At 45.7% G+C, this 16916-nt stretch overlaps 1 protein-coding gene across 2 annotated transcripts in view; it reads right to left on the bottom strand.

Moving 5' to 3' along the window:
- Window positions 1-12837, bottom strand: part of ACVR1 (activin A receptor type 1) — a 126263-nt gene extending 113426 nt beyond the window's left edge. For both annotated transcript variants that reach the window (XM_072811381.1, XM_072811378.1), the window contains exon 1: window positions 12732-12837. The gene's annotated coding sequence lies outside the window, so the exon portion shown is untranslated. The remainder of the gene's footprint in view (window positions 1-12731) is intronic.
- Window positions 12838-16916: the final 4079 nt, after the last annotated feature.

Raw genomic sequence — 16916 nt, 5'->3', positions numbered from 1 at the left:
AACTTCATCTGATGTAAAATTAAAACCAGTTTCTTAAAAGTGCAACTCTCAGATCATAATTTAATTCTAAAGTAGATATAAAACCTGTCACACTACAGAGATACAGTACATTTTACTCAAGAGGAGAAAAGGCCACGGTGTTGTAATACATCATTTTAGGTAAGGTGACCACCTTTAATGCTGAAAGGGTAAAATACATTCCTGAGGTGACATAATCTTCCAATATTTACTTCACCCGTTTGTATTTAAAGATCTTTTTCTTCAAAATTATGCATGACCCACAGCTCAAAGACAGTAACTGTTAACAGGCCCATTTCCTACCAGCCTTTTTTTCCCCTCCATGTCCATATGTGTGTGTGTATATATACACATACACACACACACACGTATATACATATATATATATACACATACGTATATACATACATATATATGTCTGGAATTGTACTATTTTCTGTTTACTTACACTTATGGAATTACATAGAATTTATGGGTATGGAACTGGATAGTTTTTGTGTCCTGCTTTTTCTACTTAATGTTGTTTTGTATACAACAGCCTGTCCTATTCATCCCCCACATTTCTGCATGCCCACTATGGATAAAGCAGCATACCAAGCATAGGACACACATGCACACTCAGAGTACCAAACAGTCTTGGCTCTTGGTACTTACCCCACAGATATATACAGAAAAGAAGAAAGGATCTAACTAGATGGAATAGCCAACAAAACCCTCTTTTGAGAAGGTTACTTTGAAGGTGAGATCTGTTCCTGAAGACTCATGAGATAAAAAATTTTGATGACTATATAATGTTCCATTTCGTGAATAAAAATGTATTTTTATGTACCTAACATATGTAAAGGTTATATGTATAGGTTATTAAAGAACATTTAAGTGTTTTGTTTTGTTTTGCTACTCTACAGCTAGATGAATACATTTGTATATTTAAAGAGCTTTAGTAAGTAATTTTTTTTTTTTTTATGAGTAACCAAGGGCTCAAAATCTTTTCCAGGAAAATTACATTTATATTGGCAGCCCAAAATTTTTAAGTCTTTGAAATAAAAAATCTAAGTATGTTGCTTAATTCTGGGGGAGCCAATTTCTAAAGAAAAAAATGCAGCATGGGAAAAAACATGAATTTTATATTAAATTTTATTTACTTGAGTTTGAATTTTTAAATACATCTAATTTGGTAACGCCAGGAAACCCAACCATTTTATTAAGCTACACCAGCTAAATACCTCAAAATTTGCAACAATCCCCTAACATATCTTCTTCATATTATAAAAACTTTGAACGATCAAAAGCAGCCCACTCTGGTAGGCTCCAAAATCATAAATAAAATTTTGCTGTTTTTTAAAAACTGTCTATCATATGCTTATTGCTTTTTTAAAAAGCTATTACAAAAATAAAACTTTTTCCCTAAGTCTAAAAATCCATTGCCTCTATTCTTGATCAATAATAAAAAGCTGACTATACAAGTTTCTTGGTCACTAAATGCCTACTTACCACTCACCATATTTTTTCTAAAGATAATCAGCCATATAAGCTCTGCTTTTAACATAAAGCACAAACCAGACACAGTGCTTTAAAACAATCAAAGTAAAGCTGTGGTTAGCAAGGCTTCCAAAGCCCAGGGTTCTTCAGTCTCAAACTTACACAGGAAAAAAAAAAAAAAATCATCAGGTTCCATTTACTGGAAGTACTAAAAAGCAGGCAGACTGAAAGATAATCAACAAATTATTAAACTTCAGAAATAGCTGAATCTATGCTCTTTCCAAAGATGAAGAAAGTACCATGAAGAAAAAAGTCAAGAAAGTGACTTTCTTGGGCCACAAAATTGATTTACACCAGAGAACAGATTCCTGCTTGAGTCTCACGCATTGCTTTGTCATTTCCACCACGTCACTTTGCTTCATTACAACAACTCAAAAATCGAATTCTTGGTACAACCTATACTATAATTTAAAATGTAAATACCGGGATCCCTGGGTGGCGCAGTGGTTTGGCGCCTGCCTTTGGCCCAGGGCGTGATCCTGGAGACCCGGGATCGAATCCCACGTTGGGCTCCTGGTGCATGGAGCCTGCTTCTCCCTCTGCCTGTGTCTCTGCCTCTCTCTTTCTCTCTCTCTCTCTCTCTCTCTGTGTGACTATCATAAATAAATAAATAAATAAATTTTTTTTTTAAATGTAAATACCCAGGGCAGCCTGGGTGGCTCAGTGGTTTAGCGCTACCTTCAGCCCAGGGTGTGATCCTGGAGACCCAGGATCGATTCCCACATCGGGCTCCCTGCATGGCGCCTGCTTCTCCCTCTGCCTGTGTCTCTGCCTCTCTCTCTCTTTCTCTCTCATGAATAAGTAAAATCTTAAAAAAAAAAAAAAAAAGAAAAAAGTAAATATCCTTAGATTCAGTAATTCCAGTCCTTGATATTTACAGCCAGCTACAGGAGACAGACAGATCTACATAGTAGCATATGTAAAGAGTCACTGCCACACTGTAACACATAATGTCACCTAAAATAAGTAAAAGACTACTTACATAAATTATAATACACCTACACGAAGGAATTACCTTTCAAAAGAATAAGAGAATTGTTCATACCAATAGGAAAAGATTTCCAAGAAAAATTCAGTGAAAAAAGTCAGGTAAAGAACCCAAATTGTACGATATACTATATTTATAAGAAAAACACATTAGTATGTGTTTGTAAATATAAAAATGATCCCTGGAAGGATACACAATCAGTTTTAATGATGGTTTTTCTCTAGGAAGGTAAAGAAAAAGCTGGAAGACAAAAGTTACCTTCCCTATACACCCTTCCTATACTTCAAATCTTCTACTGAGCACATGTAACACCACATATTGTCTTTAAAACATAAACTATCGTAAAAAATAAAAATATCTGGTTATTAAGAAAAAAAGAAAAAAATTATGGGAATCCACATCAATGTACTCACGTAATGAAATAAAGCTATGAATTAGAAATAAAAACACCAATTTGGGTTTGTTTTTGTTTAAGTCATGTGGCCCAAAAAGGAGACTGTAATGTCTGAGACAAAAGCATGAAAACGATAGAACACTGTAAGTTAACTATACTGGAATTAAAATCAAAAACTTAATTTAAAAAAAAAAAAAAGTATGAGAACAAAAGAAATTCCCTCCTGGAAGATTTTCATGCTCAAAGGCCACATCTGGGAAAGATTCACTCCACCTGTGCCTAGAATGTCCTAAAACAATAAGACCTTCAGGGATCACAAGGGGAACCAAGTGGGAGAAGGAGAACAGCTAGCTGATTAAGTAACAATGTGTTGGAGGGAATCCTAAACAAACAAGCCAAGATAAGACGAAGAAAAAAAAAACTCATCTGTAATTTAAAAAGGACATTCCATTCTAAACTGGCTAAAAGAATAAATCTCAAAACAAATCATTCGCTCCTGGCACTGTTTTCCCCATCTCACAGGGCTAGAGTAACCACTTTTTCTGTCACCTGTGATGAAAGAAGAAAGAAAAAAAGGGAAAAAAGAAAAGAAAAGAAAAGAAAAGAAAAGAAAAGAAAAGAAAAGAAAAGAAAAGAAAAGAGAGAAAGAGAGAGAAAGAGAGAGAAAAGAAAGAAAAAGAAAGGAAAGAAAGGAAAGAAAGGAAAGAAAGGAAAGAAAGAAAGAAAGAAAGAAAGAAAGAAAGAAAGAGAAATCGTTAGGGTTCCTTTCACTTAATTTAGGCTCAGTGCAATAGGGCATAAACCTAAATTGCAGGTGTCAGCCATCAAACAGTATATGTGCCTTTGATTCTATGAGCAGATGTTTATCAGGCCCCATGGTCAAAAGTTGAAGACTGTAACGGTATTCCTTTATTAGGATAAACATTTGATTTATTTGCAAGATAAGGTGCTTGACCCAAAAAAGTCAATAAGAGACTTTGAGCTGTTTGTGTAGCTGGTTCATTTTATCATTCAGACCTCAGCCCATTTCTTCCTAGTTCCAAAAGGGACCTTTCTCCCCCAGATCCAAGTGCCCTCAGATGGCATTCTGTGACACAGATCGAATCCCCAGAGCTCCAAACCCTTATCTGCTGGGTCTAGGGCCGTGTTTCCAACTCCTCACAAGCCTCCAGGAAGCCCTCTTCTCTATGCTAACTCCAGAAGCGGAAACCCAATACCATGCCCTGCTCCAGACCAGCTCTTAACCTTTCGTTTTAAGATCAACACCATGCTCTGGGCCATCCAAGTTCCCCAGGTCAGATGCTTCTGCCTCTCACTTGCTCCTTCCCTTCTTCACAAAAATGATTTGTGCACCTTACAGCTTCTCCGGCAAGAGGCCCAAACCCGGATTCCATCCACTCGTTTCCCTCAGCTCCTGGGCACCCACCCTCACCCCTCAGGGCGGCGACAGAGAAGCCTACCCACCAGGGGACCCACCCAGAGGCCCACAGGGACAGCGCGATGCCGGCCTCGGGCCTGGGAGGTCAGGTCCCCGCAGAGGCCTGGGCCCCGAGCTGCCAGGCCTGCAGGTTCGCAGAAGAACGTGCAGAGTTGAACATTTTACGGGAAATACCCCCAAGTTTAAACGACAGCAACTACTTCAACAATGAGAAGGAAAAACTGTCTTACGTTCGGGATCACACGGGACAGAACTCTGAGGGGTGCTGGGCCTGGGGCCACCGGTTTTCAAAGTCTGCGTTCGAGCAAGTGCCTTTGGGGTGGACAGCGTGGGTGCAAGTTCAGGCAAGTTTTGGAACAATAACTGTGTCGGGTCACCTCCGACATCTTCCATCACCCCTCTGAAGCCTCGGTTTCTCCTGCTGTAAAATGGGGGTAGGAGAGTAGGTCGGTCAGCAGGGGTGAGCCTCAGGGGAGAGCACACAGGGAGGGCGCCTGAGCAGGCCTCCCCACGGCCACGGGCTCACGGACGCTCTTTTAGAACCAAGTCTAAAATTTTGAGCCCGGCACTCAAAGTAAACCAAAATTTGGCTCTCAGCCTCCGTTTCCACGTTCTTCCACGGCGCAAACCCCACCGTACTCTACACGGTCACACCATGTCACCCGGCTGGTCGCTCCAGGCGCTGCCACATAGCCCAGCAAAACGTGACAGGACGGGCCAGCGTGTGCAACAGAAGGCGGCGCCGCACCGACCGTCCTACCCAGCTCCGCTCCAGAGCCCGAGTCAGCTCTGCCTTCCAGCCGGCCCAGGTCCCGCTGCCTCCCCGAGGAGCTGCACCTCAAGGCACGCAGCCCAATTCCAGGGGCAACAAATACGTGCAAATGCGTTTATACAACTTGGCCCTTAAACGAAAGCCAGCCACCTCATAGGCACTCGCCCGTTCCCTGCTTGGGCAGGGTGCCTAGTCCACATCTGTACGATGCTCAAAACGGTACCATCAAAGTGGTACCTTCTTCCAAGGCCAGCCTGTCACTTCCACAAGTGTTATTTGCTCCTTATCCCTCTGTGTCTCCCGACCAAGATACTTGGCCTCCTGCCATTTATAGTTAGATGTCCGATTCTTCAGTCTTCCTCTTAGTGGCCTCTTACTCCAGTGCAGCCTAAGATCAACTTAATTTTACTGTCCTTTCCATGCCCAGCCCCAAGTCCGGGAGGCCTTGATAAATGCTCAACAAATGAAGGAAGAAGAAAAGGGGAAACGATGGAGGAGCAGCAGCAAGGCAGGAAGGGATTTTAATGATAAGGACAATGACAGCTACGAGGACTGCAGTCACCAATTCAGCTCTTACATCTTTCGATGCAAAGAGCTGGCCCCTACTAGCCTTGTTTTGTGTTTTGGAACAATAACTGTATCGGGTCACCTCGCCTACTTCTTGCCCATTCTCCTTTCGGTGCAGGTGACCTAAAAAGGGACTCCTGCTATCCCCTCATTACTGACGGCCACCATCCCATTTCAAGTATAATCTAAATAAACAGGGATCTAAGTGGCTCCTGCCCCCAGTTTAAATTAATTAGGCCCACCTTCGATGCCGATTAGGATCAAGACGAGCATGTACTTTTGGAGCTGATCCAAAGCACATATTAGTCACTTTAATCTGATATACAGAAACAAGCAAAGACCCCCTACACAGAGAAGAAAAAACAATGGGTGGGGGAATGGTGGGAGAGCAGAAGGGCACGGACCATCTGTAGAATAATTGAGACTCAACAAAAAGAAAAACAAAATTCTCATCCAGATTAGCAAATGTCCAATAAACAAATTAAGGCTGATTTCCACAATATCTCGAATAGTTGTGGGTTTTTTTTTTTTTCCAAACTGCTAGTTAGAACCTATTAGCAAGTTGTGAAATCAATTTAGTAAACAGAAACCAGAATTAAAAAAAAAAAAAAGACTAGAAATTAGGAAGCATTGCTATATTGTGTTGTAAAAATTGTAATTCAGCTTTATTTTCAATATGCATGTGTGTATGTGTGTGTACTCAGTCATGATGTAAAATGTATTGCTGCGAGTAAAAAATGTTTTTAAAACACTGAAATAGAACATTTATGTTTATATAATCTCCAGGGACTGAGATTTTCCATTTTTTACTAGGGCCACACTCATAAAGTAAGAGAATATTTGTTCTTGCCACCTGTTGTGCACAACAGTTCAGTTCCTCAAGTTCAAAAACATCTAAAAAAAATATATCACTTGGCACACTTGTCCCTTACCATTTTCCTTATTCTCAAAAGGAAGATAAAGGTTACTCCAGATAACCACCTACACTTTTCCCTCCTACTGGTTGTCCTATGTATATATTTCTATCTTGTGTTAAGTCCCTGACATCAAGTTACGAGTCCAAAAGCTTCAGCTTCCTTAGTGGTACTCACTTATAAGTGAGTATTAAAGTATAACTTATAAGTATTAACCTATAACTTAAGGAGAGTGATCCATCAGGCACATTATGTTTTCACGAAGAGTACCCCACCACTCACCAGTAGCTACAATAGAGGAAGTTTGGCTTAAAATATCTCAACTCATCCCCTCTACACCAGAATGCCTTTTCTCAAGTTCTTTTTATTGCACATCTTTCTCAGTATCCAGTCTCTTCAAATTCCAAGTACCATCCCACACATCTAATATCCAGCTTTGTCTCAGACCACTCCTATGTTCCTTTATCTCCTCTGTACATTTCCCATCAAACTCAAGGTTATTTTTAGAAGTTCAATCAATAATTCTTCCATGATTGCTTTAAAAAGAAAAAAGAAAAACTGGAGCAATCTTGTTTTCTCTGTGTTACAATTTTTTTTAAGTAAGCTCTACATCCAATGTGGGACTTGAACTCATGACCCCAAGGATCAAGAGCAGCATGCTCTACCAATTCAGCTAGCCAGGCACCCCAGAGCGATCTTATTTTCAATGTCATCCATGCTGAGTGGAGGCTAGTGAGGACCCATCCTAGCTTTCACAGACGAGCAAGGCACCCAGCTACCAAGCATTCAAGCAGAAAAGGTCGACATGGCATGCCCACTCAAATCGGCCCTTAAAAACCTATCAAAAGAGAAGTTCACTCTGGAATCTCTCCATTTTCCAAAGAGGTCATCCATATTCCACCTCCACGGGAGTGTTGCCTACCATACTGTTTTCACTGTCAACTGTTTGTGAACATATGCAACAGGACAAAGTCAGTGTGAAGGAGTCAACTCACCAAGAGTCCCAGCCATGCACTCAGTATCACAGGATTCCATGCTCTGTAGGATATTAAATATGAGTTGAGATATTCCTCCCCAAAAAAGGTTTTGCCCTTAGACCCAAAAACAATAGGAAGCATTAAGTTTAAAAGAATTCAATAAATGCTTGTTGAATCCACTATGTTACAACACCAAGCTCTTATGTCTTTCATCCCTTCTTCCCAAACTTATGCTTAAGGACTTCTGTGTCTGGTATCCTCTGCTTTCAGGCTGCCTCCCTGACTCCCTAGAGTACTGGGCTTGTCTGCTTCTCTAATACGCAATCATACAGTCATTCTCTCGACAATTAAAAAACCACCTACTGACTGTGTAGTCGGGGCCAGGCACTGGGTTAGGTACAAAACATAGACCAAAGAATAAGACACAGTCCTTGCCCTCAAAGAGCCCAGTGAGAGAATTCTGAAAGGTCTGAAGTTGGTGAAGGAGAATGAATGGTGTCAAACAAATAGACGGAGGGGTGAATAACTTGAAGTCTCTGCCCTCAAAAAGATCAATCAGTACAGAATGAGTAGTAAAGATGATAAAATGCTAGGAAAATGCCAAAAGGCGAAATCCAGGACGCATTCCTGCACCGAGATTACCCAGAGCCCTGAGGATTTGGCCGTCCCCAAAAGTGGGGGGAAGGGCAACGCAAAAAGACCGACTCCAAGGCTTGGCCTCCATGATGAGAAAGTGCTGAAACTATGAGGACACCTGAGAGAAGAACCATGAGGATACCTATGCTGAAGGGGACCCCCTGAGCTGGCCCCATTGTCCAAAGATCAAACCCCACCTATGGCATGAACCTCCACAAAATCTGGAAAAACTAAAATTCAGAGTCACTTTCCTGATCGCAGAAATAAAGGCCAAGTACCCAGAGCAAACAATGAAGCAACCCGAATGGGCAAAGTGGAATGTTGGTCAGAGACTGAAACCCAAAAATCAAACAAATGAGTAGTGGTGGCTCTGGAAAACAAACTCTCATGGATCACAGAAGAGTCTTTAGACATATAAACAAGCTCAGATTTCCCTAAATGCATTTGAGAGCACAGGAATATTATTCAACTGGGCAGTTGGTTTGAATATTGGGGACAGGGAAGTATCTGTTTCAACTTCAAAAAGGAAGCTGCTGGGGGTCGTTAGTTAATTTGGGGAGCGTGAATGCAAACAGAACCACCTCCCATCTGAACCAAAGGCCACGGTTTGCCAACCACACCATCTTCGGGAAGCTCTTTCAAAAGGAGTCTTTGATTTGAATGCCCTTCCCAACAGACAAATCCTGCTTAAACTAGCAGGGCAAGCAAGAGCAGTCTAGGGCCAACCAACTGCTAAAAAAGAAGAGGTAAACCTTCCACTTGGTTCTTCGGAGAGCTGCAACTGGCCACAGAAAGAAACACAAAGTTCTCACTCCCGGAGATCAAAGAAGGCATTTTGTACCAGGAAACCGAATTCAAATTCTCATTTCCAGGAATAAAGCCACAGTGCCCAATATTTGCTTGGGAAAGTAAAACAGGAGACCATGTGGACTCCAACTAAAATCTCTGATGGCTTCACTTCTCAGCCTCGCCAGTTTAACGCTGTTAACATCTTACCCAGGCTTTGCTTTAACTTAAATCCCAGCTTCCCAGCCTGAATGGTCACACGTGCCCACTGGGTAAAAATGAAAGCACTGTAACACTTCATGACAGCGTTTTCTGACCCATCCTGAGTACTAGATGTATGCGACGAGGTGAGACTGACAAGTGCCAGCTTCCGCTCAGCCCTAGCCTCCCCTAACCACAGTCAGGAGAAACCACTGCAGCCCACGCTCTGATGTTGGTCACAGTATTGAAACGAGAGTGGAAGCAGGAGAATACAGAAAAGGGGGACATACCTCAATCTCCTTCAGGTATGACAACAATCAACTTGCTTTAAAATTATCACCTGGGGTCTTATCAATCAGCCAACAGCATTTGCGTGCCTACTTCGCACAGGCACCGAGCTGTCTACAGTCATCATAGTGCAGGGAAATATTCCCCAAGTAGTCATTATGTTAATAGTCATGTGTTTAATTTTCTTTATCTTTTTACCAAAAAATATGTATCATGTATGTAGGTTAGAAAGTCTAAAAATAAAATCAGCACCCTTGAACCCACCACCCAACCCAAAACCCCAGAAGGTCATCAATGCTCTATCATCTACCTACTTCTTCCTCCCTGAACCTCCCCAGGTCCCTGCAAAATACACACACACACACACACACACACACACACACACGGTAATCATTTAATCATTGTCCTGAATCTGGGGTTTTATTATGAGTACAAATGCATCTTTATGATTACATCCTATTACTAACAAGGGAGTTGGCTTTCCAAATAAGGCAATGATATATTGGTTCTTCTTAAAAGATGACATCTTTTAAGTTTTTCTAAGGGCAATCACCACTTTAAAGAAAAACACTAAATAATTAATAGACTGAAACTTAGCCATAACAAACTCCTGAAGACAGTGTATGAGTGAATGAAATTTGTCAAACACTGGCCAAAAGGGGCTGAGGACACGCGTTCCAGAGTCCCACAAACTCCTGGTTCAAATCCTGACTCCACTGAGGACTAGCTCTACATACAACTAGGGCAACTACTCAATTTCAGGAAGCCTCAATTCCTCATCATAAGAGTGAAATAATAATAAAACATGTGGTTGCTGTGAAAATGTAATGAAAAATGCATGTGAAGAGCTGAGCACTGTGCCTAGCACATATCCGGTGCTCCCCAACATATCTGTCACCAAATTCATTCAAACATATCAAAGGGTTTTTGCTACCATTAACAGTGTACTTCTCCCCAGTGTCTAACAAGTTGTACATTAGACCCCTTCACATAAAGATAAATCAAGATGCAGAGATCCAATAGCAGAACAAGCATAGAGGACTGTTCCCAGTCCCAGCTCCTCTTTGTCTAAAGTACTTTTTGCGCACACGCACGCGCGCACGCACACACACACACACACACACACACATTGATTCAATCTTCACCTCATGACCTTGAATAACAGGATCATTTTTCAAGCGCATCTCTGCCCTGTCCCTTCCTCCCCCATAAGGCTGGACTACTTGATCCAACAACCCTACCTAGAAGTCTATCATGATTCTCACAGTATTGGTTCAGTGCAATCTAAGGTAAGTCATAGTCTCCACTGCTTCAATCACTGTTAGCTGTTTGGTGGACAGAGGCAGAAAATTTGGTAAATCACTACTGTGAAAAAAATCATTACAATGCTATTAATGGCATTAAGGTCCCCACTTCTGAAATTAATTACATTCCTGAAGAAGGCAAACTCCTCCATCTCAAAGCAGCATCCTTAATATTCTTTTAAATTACTCAGAGATAACAAGAAATTCACTCGGATTCAAATGATCACTCTCTTCCAAGGTACAAAAGTTGTAACACCACTACCTAAATCGAGTTTTACTTAAAACCCGCTCTCTCCATTTCAAGAAAAATTCACCCGAACTCCAGAAAAGGAGGGTATGAACCCATTCTAGCCCCCCTCCCAGCTCTTGAGTTTTGCCATTTATCCAGAATTTACTGCAACATCATTCACCACCTTCTGAGTGTTTGCGTGCATGTGGGGTGAAGCAGAAATGCTATTAACCCACCACACAATTCCGTCGATTTAAGACCCACACATTGCAGCTTCAAAAGACTTCCTTTTTGGTTTTTGTTTTGTGTGTTTAGTTCCAGGCCAGAAAACAGAAACGACTGCATCACAAAACAAAGTGATTAGGTCTTAGGAGCCAGGTGATCCAAGTCCCGTCCAGGCCTAGGACAACCTCTTGACCCCTCTGTCCCCACCAGCTAAACAGGGGAGGCCCCTATTTCATACCAAAGCATACTGTAAAGCTGGATGGCGAGGCCAGTGTCTGAGGTCAGCACAAGTCTAGTGTCTGCTGGCTGCCCAAGCCCGGGCCCCCAGCCAGCCACCCACCTCCAGAGACAAGTGCCAAGACATACTATAGTGTTTCCATTTAAGGCCTGCCACTTGGATCAGCCCATCTCTGAAATTTCTTAACACCACCTTTCCAGGAAGAATTTTTTTGGGGGAAAAGGGAGGTGGTGTCTATTTTTTGCCACCGCCTTCCCTTGGGCTGTCAGAGCAGTCTGCATCTCTGGGACAGGATTCTTTAAAACCACTGGGTTCTATCTAAGTCTCAATTAGACGGCCTCTTCTCAAAAACAATACAAACTGTGCATGAGGCCAGTCCTCTTTCCCATCCCCTACTTGCCATCACTCCTAGTCTCCTCTCTCTCCATCTCTCTGAAACAGACACACACACACAAAAGAAAGCCCAACAAAACGAACAAATCCACTGATTACTCTGCTACCACCTTCCAAAAGCCAAATTAAGCACAACTTTTTAACCATGACTTTCCTCCCGCAGTGTGTTTTCCTCCCTCGGTAGCTTCCTCTGCAGCTTCTCCCCCAGGCAGGGAGCGTTCAAAACTCCGGGGAAAGGGGGCTGCGGGCGCGGGGGGAGGGGAGCCACGTCTGGCGCGGGCCGGACAGACCGACGGCGGCCTAGAGCCCGGGGCGAGCGGTGCGGCCCCGGCCCCGGCCCCTGCGCGGCGCCCCCGCCCGGCCTCCAGCCTCGCTGCCGGGTTACGGCGGTGAGCGAAGGGCTTTAAACTTGGCAAAGTCTCGTGCAACATCTGTAACCACATTCGCCTTCTGGGGATCGGGAGACGAATCCCACATTCCTGGCTTTGAAGCTTTTTGAAACTGCAGCTCGGAAGCCCGGGGGGCGGGCGGGAGTTCAGCGGAGTTTACTGGCTGCGTCTCCGCAGAAAATTCCTCCTGGAAGCGCCCGGCGTTCGGCGGCGGGGCCGACGCGGCCGGGAGCGGAGACGCGGCCCCGACGGAGCGGCCCCGGGCAGGACGGCCGGGCTCCAAGGCGCTGGCCCCGCCGGCGGGGAGGCTGCGGGGAGGAGGCACCGGGGGCGCCCGCGAGGCCCCCGCCGCCCGCCCGCCGCCCGCCGCCCGCCGCCCGCCGCCCCGGCCCGGCCCCGCCGCCCCCGCCCCGCCCGCCCGCCGCCCGCCCTCACCTCTGGTCCCGCCGCGGCCGGGCTGAGCCGGGAGGCGGGGAGCGAGCCCTCCGGGCGCTGCGGGGCGGGCGGGGCGTGCGGGCGGCGGGCGAGCCCGGAACTCGGCGGCGGCGGCGGCGGCGGCGGCGGGGCCGGGGCGCTCCTGCCCTCGGGCCGGCGCGCTGGCTGGGGCTGGGGGCAGCCTGGCGGCGGCGGCGGCGGCCACCGGGGAAGAGCCGGGGAGGGAGGGAGGGGAGGCGGGGGAGGAGGAGGAGGAGGAGGAGGAAGGGGAGGGGGCGGCGGGATAAACTTCCCGAGGCGCGGGGGCGCGGGCGGGGCGCGGCCGGGGAGCTGGCGGGCGGCGGGCGGCGGGGAGGCGGGGAGGCGGCCCCGGAGTAGGAAAGTTCCCGGGCGCGGAGGGGAGGCTGCGGCGGCGGCGGCGGCGGCGGCGGCGGCGGCGGCGGCTGCGAAGAGCAGGAGCCGGAGCGGGAGGAGCGGGAGCGGCGGGAGGAGGAGGAGGAGGAAGTGGCTGCGGAGCGCTCGGCCAATGGGTGTCTGGAGCTGTGATTAACCAGGCAGCAACACATCATTTCCTCCCGGCGCGGATCCAGGAGCCGGGAGGGAGAGGGAGGCGGCGGGGCGGGGCCGGGCCCGCGCCCCCTGCAGGCGCCCGGCCGGGGGCGAGCCCGCCGAGCCCGCCCCGCCGCCCGGCCGCCCCGCCGAGCCCGCCCCGCCGCCCCCGCCCCCGCCCCGCCGGCCCCGCCGCCCCCGCCGCCCCCGCCGCCCCCGCCGGGCCGAGGACGCAGCGAGCGCCGGGCGCGGGGTCCTGGGAGGCGGGGCGGCGGCGGCCAGGCCGGAGCGGGGCCGGGCGGAGAGGCGGGCGGGCGGGCGCGCAGGTAGGCGCGGGGGGGCGGCGGGACGGCTCCCGGGGCGCGGGGGGCGCGGGCGGCGGGGCTCGGCGTGCGCCTCCGAATCCCCTTCCACGTTGCTCACTTCCCCGCGAGGTCCGGGGTTATGCAAGAGCTTGCCATCCTCGCAGTCGGCCTCCTTAGCGATAAAAATGAGCGGGGGGCGGGGGAGGGGGCTTCTGCGGCGATCTGGCCCCGTCCTAGGCGCCAGGGCAGCTTACTGCGGAAAGGAAGGAACATTCCCCGCCGCACGGAGGCTGACAACCTCGGTCCTTGGAAACGCGAAAACACTCCAGTGTGCTAATATTATCCAGAGCATCAAAAAGGCATGCGGGGATCAAATTTTGCATGGTGCCTGCTGAGTGCAAGGAAAGCACCAAGCCATTTCCTCTGCCCTCTAGAAGCTTATAATGTACAGTCCTATCACAAAGCAGAGTAAGAGCCTGAAACCAATAAATGGGGATACCATAAAGTATTTTTATCTCTACAGGTTCATTCATGCAGCAGGCATTTATTGGGTGACTGCAGTGCTGCAAAAGGTTGCAAAGGAAATGGAAGATCTGGTCCCTGCAGGTCAGGAGTTTACAATCCAATTAGGAACGTAAGGCACATATACGTGAGACAGCTAGGAAATAACCCCCAGGTGTTACATAAGCAATAGGTTGGAGAAGTCGGGGGGGGGGGGGGCGTTTTTTCGCAAGGGGACTCCGTACCTGCACGCTTGCTTGCCGAGAATCGGGAGAGGAAACTCCAGGTCAATCAAGCAAAAATGCCTACGTGTACCCCTGCTCTGTAAAACAGTACAACGGGGATCTCCGTGTCACTTGGCTGAAGCTCCGCCACTTAGAAACTGTATGACCTTGGGCATGTCTCTAACCTCTGGGGAGGGAATAAAGCCTGTCTCCAGGTTCGTCGTGGGGTTCAAACGAGATGACCCTTACTTGAAAGCCCGTCAAGGTGCTGTGTGAATGTTCCTCAGTCCCGTACATTTACAGAGTCCTCATTTTACCAGCCTCTTCTTGGTAACCTTCCCAGTCCTCCCTAGGCCGTAAGCTCCCTGAGGGCAGGGACCAGGTTGGCTGTGTTCACGTGTATCATCATGCCCAGCAGACTGGAACACGTGGGTGCCCAATAGACGTTTGCTGAGTAAGTGGATAAATGAACCAATGAATCCTGTTATGCTTTTAACTGTTGTATCCGTACCTTCAGTAGTGGCCTTGTGTGACTTTGTCAACACAAAACCCCCTAACCCAACCTCCCTGGGACTACCTTGCATTCCAGGAGACTATCTGGGAGGATTCTAGGTAGTTCTTGTGGCCTTGTAATATAAATTGATGATTGCACATGCATGCATGTATGTGTAAAGCAGGAGGATACACATGGATACAGCCTGTCACACAAGCCCTGTCCAAACAAGGATACAGCCCAGATACAGTCCTTTGGCTTGGACACCTTGATCCAGGGTCATTCAACCTTGGTACTGTTGGCATCTTTGGCTGGATAATTGCTGTGAGATGTGCCCTGTGCAATGTAAGGTGTGTTGCAGCACCCTTGACCTCTGTCCATTAGATGCTAATAGGATGCCTTCTCTCCACAGTTGTGAGGTTTAAAAAAAAACGCCTCCAGAGGTTGCTAAATGTCCTGTGGGAGCAAAATCTCCCCCTGCTGAGAACCAGTGCCTTACCCCACTGTCTAATCCACTGATTTAACTCTGGTGGAGAAATCATACATGTAAAGTAACTCGAAAGAAATACATCTTCTGTTATTCCAAGATTCTTAGATCTCTTCCATCATATGTTTCCAGGAGCACGACTCTTGTTAATTAATTGCCTGCTGCATTGTGAATTGGCATCTCTTCTGTTTTCTGCGTATCCTCCTCCTTTACACCCAGATCAACATGTTCATTTCTAAAAGTCAACAGCTTTCAACAACTATTAGGAAACAGAGTCTTGAGCAACCTAAGGGTCCTGTATAATATTTTCCTATAAAATTTGGAGAATTCATTCCATAAAATTTTGCAGAAAGCTTCCCACTTGTAATTAAGCTCTTAGACCTACCACCGCCTCTCTGCACTCAAATTGTAAGTAATACAGAATATAAATTGTGATTTTTAGAAATTATTGCATTTAAAATATTTAAGGAGCTACTTTGAGTGATTTTCTTTCATCTTGAAGCCATTTCTTTCTGGTTTTAGAAAGAGTTTCCCTTTCCTAGCAGTATAGAGAACATGGCTTATTAAAACCTATAAAGCAAAAATCAGCTTAGTTATACGTATCAACTTCCAGAAGCAAGTTCTAGAAGAATATTAGGATGTTTTAGAGCTGGTGTTGATGAGAATCCTGACGGTTGATGTGCTGCAGTTCAATTGTTTAAGGTTTCTTGAAGAAAAATAAAGATTAATGGTTGAAGGAATGAACTAATTCTGACAAGTCCGTTCCTTCAGTACAGGCATGTAGAAGCAACCAAAACAAACCCTCCTCCTAGCAGGCAACAAGACTGTGTTTGTAAGGTGAGCAGACATTTTTGTTCAGCAAGACAATGTCATCTGTCTCATTAAATAAAGTTATTTGAAACATTGCTTTTATAGTCTTATTCATATTTCGTTTGGGCTTTACAGTTGTGTAATGGTTATGAGCATATGGAGATTAGTTTACATCTAGTTTAGTGATTATTCACACTTACGTTGAGCCTTGAAGATGAGGTAGGCATCCAAACTGCTTAGAAAAAGGGCAAAGTTTGAGGGTTGGATGTGGTTTATGGGAAAGCAATTTTCTGTTCTGTTAGACTGAAAATAGGACACATACTCCAGGGATCCCCAGGTTCTCTATGAAATCCATGAAATTTGTGTTTTTGCTTCAATTACAATATTTTTAAAAGAAATTAGTATCATGTTAAACTAATATGATGCATATTCTGGATCATATGAATATCACCTAGCCATGATCCCACTACCCTGTTTTGCTATGTACCTGTAGGACTATGCAGTTTATCTAAATGGTATCTTAATAAAAATAATTGAAGTCATCACTGAAGGTGTGTGGGAATTGTCTTCCCTTTAGAGGTGTCTACATATTACTCAAGTGTAAGAAATACTGATCCAGCTGCATCATTAACTATTCTTGGAGAATGATGAATTTATTGAATGATAATAATCTGGAATTTATTCCTAATCCTGAGGCCATAAGAAGCCATAATTATATTCCAAAGATGGAAGTGACTGGATCAGAATAGTAGGAGGTGGAAGAGAAAATCATAACCTGTAAGGGTCACTAAAAATCCTATCAGGCCTGGCACACTT

Source organism: Canis lupus, chromosome 34, assembly GCF_048164855.1.
Source record: "Canis lupus baileyi chromosome 34, mCanLup2.hap1, whole genome shotgun sequence".
Taxonomy (NCBI): Eukaryota; Metazoa; Chordata; class Mammalia; order Carnivora; family Canidae; genus Canis; species Canis lupus.
Note: the sequence above shows the minus strand (reverse complement) of the source record. Positions and strands in the feature narration are given on the sequence as shown.